Source organism: Dreissena polymorpha, chromosome 1 (assembly GCF_020536995.1).
Source record: "Dreissena polymorpha isolate Duluth1 chromosome 1, UMN_Dpol_1.0, whole genome shotgun sequence".
Classification (NCBI taxonomy): domain Eukaryota; kingdom Metazoa; phylum Mollusca; class Bivalvia; order Myida; family Dreissenidae; genus Dreissena; species Dreissena polymorpha.
This window is the reverse complement of record NC_068355.1, coordinates 113,732,976-113,749,411: the sequence shown is the minus strand read 5'-3', so window position 1 is coordinate 113,749,411 and position 16,436 is coordinate 113,732,976. Positions and strand designations below refer to the sequence as shown.

At 37.3% G+C, this 16,436-nt stretch overlaps 1 long non-coding RNA gene across 2 annotated transcripts; it reads left to right on the top strand.

The window, feature by feature from the left end:
• Positions 1–1,044: 1,044 nt before the first annotated feature.
• LOC127845571 (uncharacterized) lies at positions 1,045–15,847 on the top strand. Of its 2 annotated transcripts, XR_008033266.1 has the most exons (7): positions 1,045–1,092; positions 6,186–6,247; positions 8,759–8,820; positions 11,335–11,396; positions 13,075–13,125; positions 13,909–13,970; positions 15,648–15,847. It is a non-coding gene; the product is annotated as an uncharacterized LOC127845571 (long non-coding RNA). The 2 variants fall into 2 exon arrangements; XR_008033271.1 differs by lacking the exons at positions 1,045–1,092; positions 6,186–6,247; positions 8,759–8,820 and adding an exon at positions 5,352–5,403.
• Positions 15,848–16,436: the final 589 nt, after the last annotated feature.

The following is a 16,436-nucleotide window of genomic DNA, read 5'->3' as shown; positions in this document are numbered from 1 at the left end:
CAATTTTTTCCTTTAGGTTACAATATACTAAATCTTTTGGGAGTGCAATGCTATACCTCTTAAAAACCTGAACTCATTTATAAGAAGACACAATTTTCTGTGTGGGCACTTGCCATGACTTTATTTTAGAATGTTTCTTTGTGCATGTGGTAGGAAAACATTGATGTTTAACAGAAATTCACTCATTTGCTTGAAGGTTAAAACTACATGAGACTTGACAGATGGCGGGAAACCCTCATCCACTGGTACGAACCCGGTAAATTGATGGCTGTAAAACAGTGACCGCTGATTCGCATCGAGTTCTTTCTTGCAAAACGCATGACCCCCCTTTTTTTATGTCTAAATCATTGCGGCTTGGAATGCTCTTTAAGAAAAGGTATGGTTATGGGGTCTCTATGCGCAAAAAGTTGACTTTATTTTTTGTTGAAGTTATTGCTTTTACTTGAATTTGTGTAGGAAATCTTTTGGTATATTGTAACCTAAACTAGCTTTAGGTAAAAATGAAATATCATCTGCAAGTGCAAAATATGACTGGGAAAGCTGATTTTTGGTCATTTCTTAACAAAAGAGAAGAAAATAAGTGCCTTAAATGCATGAATTCAGATAATTTGACCTGGAATAGTTGTTTTTCAAGTTGAGACCCCCCACCCTGATATACCCAAATAAGGGCTAAATTTGCTTTCCGACTTGAATTCAAAGGCATATTGGTTGACCGTGTAGCGTTTGTGCCTACATGAAGTCAGAATTCAACGCCAGGGACTCCGTGATCCAGTAAGCCAAATAGCTTGTGCATAAAAAAGCATGAACATTCAAACAGAGCCCCTTTCAACCGACATGGAATGGCGGACATTTTTACAGTTTGGACAGTCAGCAGACACTTTATTGAGGCAGTCTTCATTTTTAGTACAATCATGAACATAACAAGGTTTGTTACTTCATATTATTCATAGAAATACACAAAATACTTAAAAGCATGTTTTTTGCCATTTTTTATCTATTTTTTTTTATTGGGATTTTGACTTTTTCAGGTAGAGGAATGTCTGCGCGACTAAGCCGAGGGCCCCTGGATAAGGGTTGTTGATGGCAAAACAGGTAATAATACTAAATTATTATCATGTACACAAGCAAATAAGCATATTTATGATGCTTAAGGTGTGTTAAATACTGTCATAATCAGGTTTGTGGTCACTCAAACCCTTGCCGTCATGCAATTCCCGCCGTGCAGTTTGTATGGATAGTTCCGCGTCCGACACGTAAAGCTTGTGCTTTGTTGGCAGCAGAAGTTGGCACTTAACAGGTTTTCCTTGTTCCTAAGCATGTATGCAGTGCATCTGAGTTGATATGCTACTTGTAACCCTACAATTAGCTTGTGTTTGGTATTGTTTTCTCACAATATGCTTACAGTCATGGTCCCGGCCCGGCTTGAAAGGATGTGGCGTCCGACTTAAACATAGGATTGTTGTAGCAAGTGTCCCCTTCATCTTTTACCTTAGAGGGATCTTTTTTGACAAAATGTGGCACTTTCAGCAACCAGTTTAGTTTTTTATTTTGGTACATGCTTCTCTCATTCAGTGATTTAAGGGAAGTATTGACCTTATTTGCTTGTCTTTGCATACAAAGGTGACATGGATCAATGATATTGTTGTGTTGAGATTCTGCGGGAAGCTGTGTCCCCAGAAGATGTACTAGAAACCTCTTTCAGGAAGCCTGCATTGATCTGAGCTGCCTGCTCTTTCTGCCCCTGTTACTTCATAGAACTTCATTTCTAAGCTATAATGCTCTCCAACATATATGTTCTTGTTCATTTTAACCTTTCCTTTCAGTCTAAACCCCCAAAATGAGCATTTTTGTCTTTCGCCTCAGTTATAAACGGCCCATTTTGACCAGATTGGCCACCATAAAAATAGTCAAAAGTACTTATTTTGTGCCCAAAATATGAAATTTTGTATTCTCTTGAACCTCTGAATGACAGCTGTCAGTTCATATTGACCATCTGCTGCAGTTTAAAGGCACCCATGGCATTTTATGCTAGAATATATCATTGGCGAATGGTAAATAAATGGGCTTCGAGCAACAAGGCGCTTTCAAGATTTCACACTTTTATAGTGTGAAACAACAAGTTATAGGAAGCTTATTGATTTCTACACTTCAAAGTATCTTTGTCTCTCATTTTTGCTTATTGGTTGTTTGTCTTGGATGAAATTGGATTTTTTTGCTTTGAAATCGACATTTTGGGGGGTTTTAAAAAACACACACACAAAAAAAGACATTATCAAAATTGCTAGGAGTGAAAATATCTAACAAGTTCATTCTTTCCCCACCCCGCATAAGCCCCACGTGCCTGTCCATATGGTTTGTTTTGGTATTTTGTTGCAGATATATTGAACACAACAGCTTTAAATCTTAAAGGGACGTTTAAGCTTTAACAGGCCTAAATCGCCTTCTTCGGACCAAAAACACCCGCATGTGAAAATGTGATCTAAAATGGCCAAATGGACAGATAATCCAGCCAAACTTAATATATTGGTGCAATTAAATAGGAAGATAATAATATGCAAGAAAAAACACATTTTATTCCAGAACATATTTTTCCTTTAGGTTACAATATACTAAATCTTTTGGGAGTGCAATGCTATACTCTTTAAAACCCTGAACATCATTTATAAGAAGACACAATTTTCTGTGTGGGCACTTGCCCATGACTTTATTTTAGAATGTTTCTTTGTGCATGTGGTAGGGAAAACATTGATGTTTATCAGAATTCACTCATTTGCTTGAAGGTTAAAGACTAATGAGACTTGACAGATGGCGGGAAAACCCTCATCCACTGGTACGAACCCGGTAAAATTGATGCTGTAAACAGTGACCGCTGATTCGCATCGAGTTCTTTCTTGCAAAACGCATGACCCCCCTTTTTTATTGTCTAAATCATTGCGGCTTGGAATGCTCTTTAAGAAAAGGTATGGTTATGGGGGTCTCTATGCGCAAAAGTTTGACTTTATTTTTTTGTGAGTTATTGCTTTTACATTGAATTTGTGTAGGAAATCTTTTGGTATATTGTAACCTAAACTAGCTTTAGGTAAAAATGAAATATCATCTGCAAGTGCAAATATGACTGGGAAAGCTGATTTTTGGTCATTTCTTACAAAAGAGAAGAAAATAAGTGCCTTAAATGCATGAATTCAGATAATTTGACCTGGACTAGTTGTTTTTCAAGTTGACCCCCCACCCTGATATACCCAAATAAGGGCTAAATTGCTTTCCGACTTGAATTCAAAGGCATATTGGTTGACCGTGTAGCGTTAGTGTGTGCTACATGAAGTCAGAATTCAACGCCAGGGACTCCGTGATCCAGTAACGCAACAATAGCTTGTGCATAAAGCATGAACATTCAAACAGAGCCCCATTTTCCGACATGGAATGGCGGACATTTTTACAGTTTGGACAGTGCAGCAGACACTTTATTGAGGCAGTCTTCATTTTAGTACAATCATGAACATAACAAGGTTTGTTACTTCATATTATTCATAGAAATACACTAAAAATACTTAAAAGCATGTTTTTTGCCATTTTTTATCTATTTTTTATTGGGAATTTTGACTTTTTTCAGGTAGAGGAATGTCTGCGACTAAGCCGAGGGCCACTGGATAAGGGTTGTTGATGGCAAACAGGTAATAATACTAAATTATTATCATGTACACAAGCAAATAAGCATATTTTATGATGCTTAATGTGTTAAATACTGTCATAATCAGGTTTGTGGTCACTCAAACCCTTGCCGTCATGGCAATTCCCCGTGCAGTTTGTATGGATAGTTCCCGCGTCCTGACAACGTAAAGCTTGTGCTTTGTTGGCAGCAGAAGTTGGCACTTAACAGGTTTATCCTTGTTCCTAAGCATGTATGCAGTGCATCTGAGTTGATATGCTACTTGTAACCCTACAATTAGCTTGTGTTTGGTATTGTTTTCTCACAATATGCTTACAGTCATGGTCCCGGCTTGAAAGGATGTGGCGTCCGACTTAAACATAGGATTGTTGTAGCAAGTGTCCCCTTCATCTTTTACCTTAGAGGGATCTTTTTTGACAAAATGTGGCACTTTCAGCAACCAGTTTAGTTTTTTATTTGGTACATGCTTCTCTCATTCAGTGATTTAAGGGAAGTATTGACCTTATTTGCTTGTCTTTGCATACAAAGGTGACATGGATCAATGATATTTGTTGTGTTGAGAATTCTGCGGGAAGCTGTGTCCCCAGAAGATGTACTAGGAAACCTCTTTCAGGAAGCCTGCATTGATCTGAGCTGCCTTTCTGCCCCTGTACTTCATAGAACTTCATTTCTAAGCTTATAATGCTCTCCAACATATATGTATCTTGTTCATTTTAACCTTTCCTTTCAGTCTAAACCCCCAAAATGAGCATTTTTGTCTTTCGCTCAGTTATAAACGCCCATTTTGACCAGATTGCCACCATAAAAATAGTCAAAAGTACTTATTTTGTGCCCAAAATATGAAATTTTGTATTCTCTTGAACCTCTGAATGACAGCTGTCAGTGCATATTGACCATCTGCTGCAGTTTAAAGGCACCCATGGCATTTTATGCTAGAATATATCATTGGCGAATGGTAAATAAATGGGCTTCGAGCAACAAGGCGCTTTCAAGATTTCACACTTTTATTAGTGTGAAACAACAAGTTATAGGAAGCTTATTGATTTCTACACTTCAAAGTATCTTTGGTCTCTCATTTTTGCTTATTGGTTGTTTGTCTTGGATGAAATTGGATTTTTTTGCTTTGAAATTCGACATTTTGGGGGGTATTTAAAAAACACACACACACAAAAAAGACATTATCAAAATTGCTAGGAGTGAAAATATCTAACAAGTTCATTCTTTCCCCACCCCGCATAAGCCCCACGTGCCTGTCCATATGGTTGTTTTGGTATTTTGTTGCAGATATTGAACACAACAGCTTTAAATCTTAAAGGGACGTTTAAGCTTTAACAGGCCTTAAATCGCCTTCTTCGGACCAAAAACACCCGCATGTGAAAATGTGATCTAAAATGGCCAAATGGACAGATAATCCAGCCAAACTTAATATATTGGTGCAATATGAATAGGAAGATAATAATATGCAAGAAAAACACATTTTATTCAGAACATATTTTTCCTTTAGGTTACAATATACTACATCTTTTGGGAGTGCAATGCTATACTCTTAAAAAACCTGAACATCATTTATAAGAAGACACAATTTTCTGTGTGGGCACTTGCCATGACTTTATTTTAGAATGTTTCTTTGTGCATGTGGTAGGGAAAACATTGATGTTTAACAGAAATTCACTCATTTGCTTGAAGGTTAAGACTACATGAGACTTTGACAGATGGCGGGAAACCCTCATCCACTGGTACGAACCCGGTAAATTGATGGCTGTAAAACAGTGACCGCTGATTCGCATCGAGTTCTTTCTTGCAAAACGCATGACCCCCCTTTTTTATTGTCTAAATCATTGCGGCTTGGAATGCTCTTTAAGAAAAGGTATGGTTATGGGGGTCTCTATGCGCAAAAGTTTGACTTTATTTTTGTTGAAGTTATTGCTTTTACATTGAATTTGTGTAGGAAATCTTTGGTATATTGTAACCTAAACTAGCTTTAGGTAAAAATGAAATATCATCTGCAAGTGCAAAATATGACTGGGAAAGCTGATTTTTGGTCATTTCTTAACAAAAGAGAAGAAAATAAGTGCCTTAAATGCATGAATTCAGATAATTTGACCTGGACTAGTTGTTTTTCAAGTTGACCCCCCACCCTGATATACCCAAATAAGGGCTAAATTTGCTTTCCGACTTGAATTCAAAGGCATATTGGTTGACCGTGTAGCGTTAGTGTGCTACATGAAGTCAGAATTCAACGCCAGGGACTCCGTGATCCAGTAACGCAACAATAGCTTGTGCATAAAGCATGAACATTCAAACAGAGCCCCATTTACCGACATGGAATGGCGGACATTTTTACAGTTTGGACAGTGCAGCAGACACTTTATTGAGGCAGTCTTCATTTTTAGTACAATCATGAACATAACAAGGTTTGTTACTTCATATTATTCATAGAAATACACTAAAAATACTTAAAAGCATGTTTTTTTGCCATTTTTTATCTATTTTTTATTGGGAATTTTGACTTTTTCAGGTAGAGGAATGTCTGCGACTAAGCCGAGGGCCACTGGATAAGGGTTGTTGATGGCAAAACAGGTAATAATACTAAATTATTATCATGTACACAAGCAAATAAGCATATTTATGATGCTTAATGTGTTAAATACTGTCATAATCAGGTTTGTGGTCACTCAAACCCTTGCCGTCATGCAATTCCCCGTGCAGTTTGTATGGATAGTTCCGCGTCCTGACACGTAAAGCTTGTGCTTTGTTGGCAGCAGAAGTTGGCACTTAACAGGTTTATCCTTGTTCCTAAGCATGTATGCAGTGCATCTGAGTTGATATGCTACTTGTAACCCTACAATTAGCTTGTGTTTGGTATTGTTTTCTCACAATATGCTTACAGTCATGGTCCCGGCTTGAAAGGATGTGGCGTCCGACTTAAACATAGGATTGTTGTAGCAAGTGTCCCCTTCATCTTTTACCTTAGAGGGATCTTTTTTGACAAAATGTGGCACTTTCAGCAACCAGTTTAGTTTTTTATTTGGTACATGCTTCTCTCATTCAGTGATTTAAGGGAAGTATTGACCTTATTTGCTTGTCTTTGCATACAAGGTGACATGGATCAATGATATTTGTTGTGTTGAGAATTCTGCGGGAAGCTGTGTCCCCAGAAGATGTACTAGAAACCTCTTTCAGGAAGCCTGCATTGATCTGAGCTGCCTTTCTGCCCCTGTTACTTCATAGAACTTCATTTCTAAGCTATAATGCTCTCCAACATATATGTATCTTGTTCATTTTAACCTTTCCTTTCAGTCTAAACCCCCAAAATGAGCATTTTTGTCTTTCGCTCAGTTATAAACGCCCATTTTGACCAGATTGCCACCATAAAAATAGTCAAAAGTACTTATTTTGTGCCCAAAATATGAAATTTTGTATTCTCTTGAACCTCTGAATGACAGCTGTCAGTGCATATTGACCATCTGCTGCAGTTTAAAGGCACCCATGGCATTTTATGCTAGAATATATCATTGGCGAATGGTAAATAAATGGGCTTCGAGCAACAAGGCGCTTTCAAGATTTCACACTTTTATTAGTGTGAAACAACAAGTTATAGGAAGCTTATTGATTTCTACACTTCAAAGTATCTTTGGTCTCTCATTTTTGCTTATTGGTTGTTTGTCTTGGATGAAATTGGATTTTTTTGCTTTGAAATCGACATTTTGGGGGGTATTTAAAAAACACACACACACAAAAAAGACATTATCAAAATTGCTAGGAGTGAAAATATCTAACAAGTTCATTCTTTCCCCACCCCGCATAAGCCCCACGTGCCTGTCCATATGGTTTGTTTTGGTATTTTGTTGCAGATATTGAACACAACAGCTTTAAATCTTAAAGGGACGTTTAAGCTTTAACAGGCCTTAAATCGCCTTCTTCGGACCAAAAACACCCGCATGTGAAAATGTGATCTAAAATGGCCAAATGGACAGATAATCCAGCCAAACTTAATATATTGGTGCAATATGAATAGGAAGATAATAATATGCAAGAAAAACACATTTTATTCAGAACATATTTTTCCTTTAGGTTACAATATACTAAATCTTTTGGGAGTGCAATGCTATACTCTTAAAAAACCTGAACATCATTTATAAGAAGACACAATTTTCTGTGTGGGCACTTGCCATGACTTTATTTTAGAATGTTTCTTTGTGCATGTGGTAGGGAAAACATTGATGTTTAACAGAAATTCACTCATTTGCTTGAAGGTTAAAGACTACATGAGACTTTGACAGATGGCGGGAAACCCTCATCCACTGGTACGAACCCGGTAAATTGATGGCTGTAAAACAGTGACCGCTGATTCGCATCGAGTTCTTTCTTGCAAAACGCATGACCCCCCTTTTTTATTGTCTAAATCATTGCGGCTTGGAATGCTCTTTAAGAAAAGGTATGGTTATGGGGGTCTCTATGCGCAAAAGTTTGACTTTATTTTTTGTTGAAGTTATTGCTTTTACATTGAATTTGTGTAGGAAATCTTTTGGTATATTGTAACCTAAACTAGCTTTAGGTAAAAATGAAATATCATCTGCAAGTGCAAAATATGACTGGGAAAGCTGATTTTTGGTCATTTCTTAACAAAAGAGAAGAAAATAAGTGCCTTAAATGCATGAATTCAGATAATTTGACCTGGACTAGTTGTTTTTCAAGTTGACCCCCCCACCCTGATATACCCAAATAAGGGCTAAATTTGCTTTCCGACTTGAATTCAAAGGCATATTGGTTGACCGTGTAGCGTTAGTGTGCTACATGAAGTCAGAATTCAACGCCAGGGACTCCGTGATCCAGTAACGCAACAATAGCTTGTGCATAAAGCATGAACATTCAAACAGAGCCCCATTTTACCGACATGGAATGGCGGACATTTTTACAGTTTGGACAGTGCAGCAGACACTTTATTGAGGCAGTCTTCATTTTTAGTACAATCATGAACATAACAAGGTTTGTTACTTCATATTATTCATAGAAATACACTAAAATACTTAAAAGCATGTTTTTTGCCATTTTTTTTCTATTTTTTATTGGGAATTTTGACTTTTTCAGGTAGAGGAATGTCTGCGACTAAGCCGAGGGCCACTGGATAAGGGTTGTTGATGGCAAAACAGGTAATAATACTAAATTATTATCATGTACACAAGCAAATAAGCATATTTATGATGCTTAATGTGTTAAATACTGTCATAATCAGGTTTGTGGTCACTCAAACCCTTGCCGTCATGCAATTCCCCGTGCAGTTTGTATGGATAGTTCCGCGTCCTGACACGTAAAGCTTGTGCTTTGTTGGCAGCAGAAGTTGGCACTTAACAGGTTTATCCTTGTTCCTAAGCATGTATGCAGTGCATCTGAGTTGATATGCTACTTGTAACCCTACAATTAGCTTGTGTTTGGTATTGTTTTCTCACAATATGCTTACAGTCATGGTCCCGGCTTGAAAGGATGTGGCGTCCGACTTAAACATAGGATTGTTGTAGCAAGTGTCCCCTTCATCTTTTACCTTAGAGGGATCTTTTTTGACAAAATGTGGCACTTTCAGCAACCAGTTTAGTTTTTTATTTGGTACATGCTTCTCTCATTCAGTGATTTAAGGGAAGTATTGACCTTATTTGCTTGTCTTTGCATACAAAGGTGACATGGATCAATGATATTTGTTGTGTTGAGAATTCTGCGGGAAGCTGTGTCCCCAGAAGATGTACTAGAAACCTCTTTCAGGAAGCCTGCATTGATCTGAGCTGCCTTTCTGCCCCTGTTACTTCATAGAACTTCATTTCTAAGCTATAATGCTCTCCAACATATATGTATCTTGTTCATTTTAACCTTTCCTTTCAGTCTAAACCCCCAAAATGAGCATTTTTGTCTTTCGCTCAGTTATAAACGCCCATTTTGACCAGATTGCCACCATAAAAATAGTCAAAAGTACTTATTTTGTGCCCAAAATATGAAATTTTGTATTCTCTTGAACCTCTGAATGACAGCTGTCAGTGCATATTGACCATCTGCTGCAGTTTAAAGGCACCCATGGCATTTTATGCTAGAATATATCATTGGCGAATGGTAAATAAATGGGCTTCGAGCAACAAGGCGCTTTCAAGATTTCACACTTTTATTAGTGTGAAACAACAAGTTATAGGAAGCTTATTGATTTCTACACTTCAAAGTATCTTTGGTCTCTCATTTTTGCTTATTGGTTGTTTGTCTTGGATGAAATTGGATTTTTTTGCTTTGAAATCGACATTTTGGGGGGTATTTAAAAAACACACACACACAAAAAAGACATTATCAAAATTGCTAGGAGTGAAAATATCTAACAAGTTCATTCTTTCCCCACCCCGCATAAGCCCCACGTGCCTGTCCATATGGTTTGTTTTGGTATTTTGTTGCAGATATTGAACACAACAGCTTTAAATCTTAAAGGGACGTTTAAGCTTTAACAGGCCTTAAATCGCCTTCTTCGGACCAAAAACACCCGCATGTGAAAATGTGATCTAAAATGGCCAAATGGACAGATAATCCAGCCAAACTTAATATATTGGTGCAATATGAATAGGAAGATAATAATATGCAAGAAAAACACATTTTATTCAGAACATATTTTTCCTTTAGGTTACAATATACTAAATCTTTTGGGAGTGCAATGCTATACTCTTAAAAAACCTGAACATCATTTATAAGAAGACACAATTTTCTGTGTGGGCACTTGCCATGACTTTATTTTAGAATGTTTCTTTGTGCATGTGGTAGGGAAAACATTGATGTTTAACAGAAATTCACTCATTTGCTTGAAGGTTAAAGACTACATGAGACTTTGACAGATGGCGGGAAACCCTCATCCACTGGTACGAACCCGGTAAATTGATGGCTGTAAAACAGTGACCGCTGATTCGCATCGAGTTCTTTCTTGCAAAACGCATGACCCCCCTTTTTTATTTACTAAATCATTGCGGCTTGGAATGCTCTTTAAGAAAAGGTATGGTTATGGGGGTCTCCATGCGCAAAAGTTTGACTTTATTTTTTGTTGAAGTTATTGCTTTTACATTGAATTTGTGTAGGAAATCTTTTGGTATATTGTAACCTAAACTAGCTTTAGGTAAAAATGAAATATCATCTGCAAGTGCAAAATATGACTGGGAAAGCTGATTTTTGGTCATTTCTTAACAAAAGAGAAGAAAATAAGTGCCTTAAATGCATGAATTCAGATAATTTGACCTGGACTAGTTGTTTTTCAAGTTGACCCCCCCACCCTGATATACCCAAATAAGGGCTAAATTTGCTTTCCGACTTGAATTCAAAGGCATATTGGTTGACCGTGTAGCGTTAGTGTGCTACATGAAGTCAGAATTCAACGCCAGGGACTCCGTGATCCAGTAACGCAACAATAGCTTGTGCATAAAGCATGAACATTCAAACAGAGCCCCATTTTACCGACATGGAATGGCGGACATTTTTACAGTTTGGACAGTGCAGCAGACACTTTATTGAGGCAGTCTTCATTTTTAGTACAATCATGAACATAACAAGGTTTGTTACTTCATATTATTCATAGAAATACACTAAAAATACTTAAAAGCATGTTTTTTTGCCATTTTTTATCTATTTTTTATTGGGAATTTTGACTTTTTCAGGTAGAGGAATGTCTGCGACTAAGCCGAGGGCCACTGGATAAGGGTTGTTGATGGCAAAACAGGTAATAATACTAAATTATTATCATGTACACAAGCAAATAAGCATATTTATGATGCTTAATGTGTTAAATACTGTCATAATCAGGTTTGTGGTCACTCAAACCCTTGCCGTCATGCAATTCCCCGTGCAGTTTGTATGGATAGTTCCGCGTCCTGACACGTAAAGCTTGTGCTTTGTTGGCAGCAGAAGTTGGCACTTAACAGGTTTATCCTTGTTCCTAAGCATGTATGCAGTGCATCTGAGTTGATATGCTACTTGTAACCCTACAATTAGCTTGTGTTTGGTATTGTTTTCTCACAATATGCTTACAGTCATGGTCCCGGCTTGAAAGGATGTGGCGTCCGACTTAAACATAGGATTGTTGTAGCAAGTGCCCCCTTCATCTTTTACCTTAGAGGGATCTTTTTTGACAAAATGTGGCACTTTCAGCAACCAGTTTAGTTTTTTATTTGGTACATGCTTCTCTCATTCAGTGATTTAAGGGAAGTATTGACCTTATTTGCTTGTCTTTGCATACAAAGGTGACATGGATCAATGATATTTGTTGTGTTGAGAATTCTGCGGGAAGCTGTGTCCCCAGAAGATGTACTAGAAACCTCTTTCAGGAAGCCTGCATTGATCTGAGCTGCCTTTCTGCCCCTGTTACTTCATAGAACTTCATTTCTAAGCTATAATGCTCTCCAACATATATGTATCTTGTTCATTTTAACCTTTCCTTTCAGTCTAAACCCCCAAAATGAGCATTTTTGTCTTTCGCTCAGTTATAAACGCCCATTTTGACCAGATTGCCACCATAAAAATAGTCAAAAGTACTTATTTTGTGCCCAAAATATGAAATTTTGTATTCTCTTGAACCTCTGAATGACAGCTGTCAGTGCATATTGACCATCTGCTGCAGTTTAAAGGCACCCATGGCATTTTATGCTAGAATATATCATTGGCGAATGGCAAATAAATGGGCTTCGAGCAACAAGGCGCTTTCAAGATTTCACACTTTTATTGGTGTGAAACAACAAGTTATAGGAAGCTTATTGATTTCTACACTTCAAAGTATCTTTGGTCTCTCATTTTTGCTTATTGGTTGTTTGTCTTGGATGAAATTGGATTTTTTTGCTTTGAAATCGACATTTTGGGGGGTATTTAAAAAACACACACACACAAAAAAGACATTATCAAAATTGCTAGGAGTGAAAATATCTAACAAGTTCATTCTTTCCCCACCCCGCATAAGCCCCACGTGCCTGTCCATATGGTTTGTTTTTGGTATTTTGTTGCAGATATTGAACACAACAGCTTTAAATCTTAAAGGGACGTTTAAGCTTTAACAGGCCTTAAATCGCCTTCTTCGGACCAAAAACACCCGCATGTGAAAATGTGATCTAAAATGGCCAAATGGACAGATAATCCAGCCAAACTTAATATATTGGTGCAATATGAATAGGAAGATAATAATATGCAAGAAAAACACATTTTATTCAGAACATATTTTTCCTTTAGGTTACAATATACTAAATCTTTTGGGAGTGCAATGCTATACTCTTAAAAAACCTGAACATCATTTATAAGAAGACACAATTTTCTGTGTGGGCGCTTGCCATGACTTTATTTTAGAATGTTTCTTTGTGCATGTGGTAGGGAAAACATTGATGTTTAACAGAAATTCACTCATTTGCTTGAAGGTTAAAGACTACATGAGACTTTGACAGATGGCGGGAAACCCTCATCCACTGGTAAGAACCCGGTAAATTGATGGCTGTAAAACAGTGACCGCTGATTCGCATCGAGTTCTTTCTTGCAAAACGCATGACCCCCCTTTTTATTGTCTAAATCATTGCGGCTTGGAATGCTCTTTAAGAAAAGGTATGGTTATGGGGGTCTCTATGCGCAAAAGTTTGACTTTATTTTTTGTTGAAGTTATTGCTTTTACATTGAATTTGTGTAGGAAATCTTTTGGTATATTGTAACCTAAACTAGCTTTAGGTAAAAATGAAATATCATCTGCAAGTGCAAAATATGACTGGGAAAGCTGATTTTTGGTCATTTCTTAACAAAAGAGAAGAAAATAAGTGCCTTAAATGCATGAATTCAGATAATTTGACCTGGACTAGTTGTTTTTCAAGTTGACCCCCCACCCTGATATACCCAAATAAGGGCTAAATTTGCTTTCCGACTTGAATTCAAAGGCATATTGGTTGACCGTGTAGCGTTAGTGTGCTACATGAAGTCAGAATTCAACGCCAGGGACTCCGTGATCCAGTAACGCAACAATAGCTTGTGCATAAAGCATGAACATTCAAACAGAGCCCCATTTTACCGACATGGAATGGCGGACATTTTTACAGTTTGGACAGTGCAGCAGACACTTTATTGAGGCAGTCTTCATTTTTAGTACAATCATGAACATAACAAGGTTTGTTACTTCATATTATTCATAGAAATACACTAAAAATACTTAAAAGCATGTTTTTTGCCATTTTTTATCTATTTTTTATTGGGAATTTTGACTTTTTCAGGTAGAGGAATGTCTGCGACTAAGCCGAGGGCCACTGGATAAGGGTTGTTGATGGCAAAACAGGTAATAATACTAAATTATTATCATGTACACAAGCAAATAAGCATATTTATGATGCTTAATGTGTTAAATACTGTCATAATCAGGTTTGTGGTCACTCAAACCCTTGCCGTCATGCAATTCCCCGTGCAGTTTGTATGGATAGTTCCGCGTCCTGACACGTAAAGCTTGTGCTTTGTTGGCAGCAGAAGTTGGCACTTAACAGGTTTATCCTTGTTCCTAAGCATGTATGCAGTGCATCTGAGTTGATATGCTACTTGTAACCCTACAATTAGCTTGTGTTTGGTATTGTTTTCTCACAATATGCTTACAGTCATGGTCCCGGCTTGAAAGGATGTGGCGTCCGACTTAAACATAGGATTGTTGTAGCAAGTGTCCCCTTCATCTTTTACCTTAGAGTGATCTTTTTTGACAAAATGTGGCACTTTCAGCAACCAGTTTAGTTTTTTATTTGGTACATGCTTCTCTCATTCAGTGATTTAAGGGACGTATTGACCTTATTTGCTTGTCTTTGCATACAAAGGTGACATGGATCAATGATATTTGTTGTGTTGAGAATTCTGCGGGAAGCTGTGTCCCCAGAAGATGTACTAGAAACCTCTTTCAGGAAGCCTGCATTGATCTGAGCTGCCTTTCTGCCCCTGTTACTTCATAGAACTTCATTTCTAAGCTATAATGCTCTCCAACATATATGTATCTTGTTCATTTTAACCTTTCCTTTCAGTCTAAACCCCCAAAATGAGCATTTTTGTCTTTCGCTCAGTTATAAACGCCCATTTTGACCAGATTGCCACCATAAAAATAGTCAAAAGTACTTATTTTGTGCCCAAAATATGAAATTTTGTATTCTCTTGAACCTCTGAATGACAGCTGTCAGTGCATATTGACCATCTGCTGCAGTTTAAAGGCACCCATGGCATTTTATGCTAGAATATATCATTGGCGAATGGTAAATAAATGGGCTTCGAGCAACAAGGCGCTTTCAAGATTTCACACTTTTATTAGTGTGAAACAACAAGTTATAGGAAGCTTATTGATTTCTACACTTCAAAGTATCTTTGGTCTCTCATTTTTGCTTATTGGTTGTTTGTCTTGGATGAAATTGGATTTTTTTGCTTTGAAATCGACATTTTGGGGGGTATTTAAAAAACACACACACACAAAAAAGACATTATCAAAATTGCTAGGAGTGAAAATATCTAACAAGTTCATTCTTTCCCCACCCCGCATAAGCCCCACGTGCCTGTCCATATGGTTTGTTTTGGTATTTTGTTGCAGATATTGAACACAACAGCTTTAAATCTTAAAGGGACGTTTAAGCTTTAACAGGCCTTAAATCGCCTTCTTCGGACCAAAAACACCCGCATGTGAAAATGTGATCTAAAATGGCCAAATGGACAGATAATCCAGCCAAACTTAATATATTGGTGCAATATGAATAGGAAGATAATAATATGCAAGAAAAACACATTTTATTCAGAACATATTTTTCCTTTAGGTTACAATATACTAAATCTTTTGGGAGTGCAATGCTATACTCTTAAAAAACCTGAACATCATTTATAAGAAGACACAATTTTCTGTGTGGGCACTTGCCATGACTTTATTTTAGAATGTTTCTTTGTGCATGTGGTAGGGAAAACATTGATGTTTAACAGAAATTCACTCATTTGCTTGAAGGTTAAAGACTACATGAGACTTTGACAGATGGCGGGAAACCCTCATCCACTGGTACGAACCCGGTAAATTGATGGCTGTAAAACAGTGACCGCTGATTCGCATCGAGTTCTTTCTTGCAAAACGCATGACCCCCCTTTTTTATTGTCTAAATCATTGCGGCTTGGAATGCTCTTTAAGAAAAGGTATGGTTATGGGGGTCTCTATGCGCAAAAGTTTGACTTTATTTTTTGTTGAAGTTATTGCTTTTACATTGAATTTGTGTAGGAAATCTTTTGGTATATTGTAACCATCACTGCGTTCCTCGGTGTTCCACGATGTATCGCGGCAGGGACCAATCTCTTGCACGACGGTTACATTACATTCACCTCTGTGTTGGGCTCAGAACGGACTATTGTTATGAAAGCGTCTCATTTATGTCATGATCATTCCAAACGTTCATCATTGAGGTTACAGTATACTAAACAATCTCTTGCACGACGGTTACATTGCATTCACTGCATTAAAGAAAACCATCTCATACCATGATATCTTATATCAGTCTTAATTCATTATTATAAAATTGATATGTTTTTTGATGTTAAGAAACCAACAAACATACATACGTCGAAGCGATTCCTAACGTCACTCAATAAAAAATTATGTTCAATTGTTTACATTTGTGAAGTGCGTGGAATGATTCCATCTACGTAAATGGGCAATAAAATCGTTCCAAAGAGTTGCATTAAAACTCGCAAGTTTTTGCACGATTTATCGTACATTTAAATGTTATATTTCTTAATATAATGCATG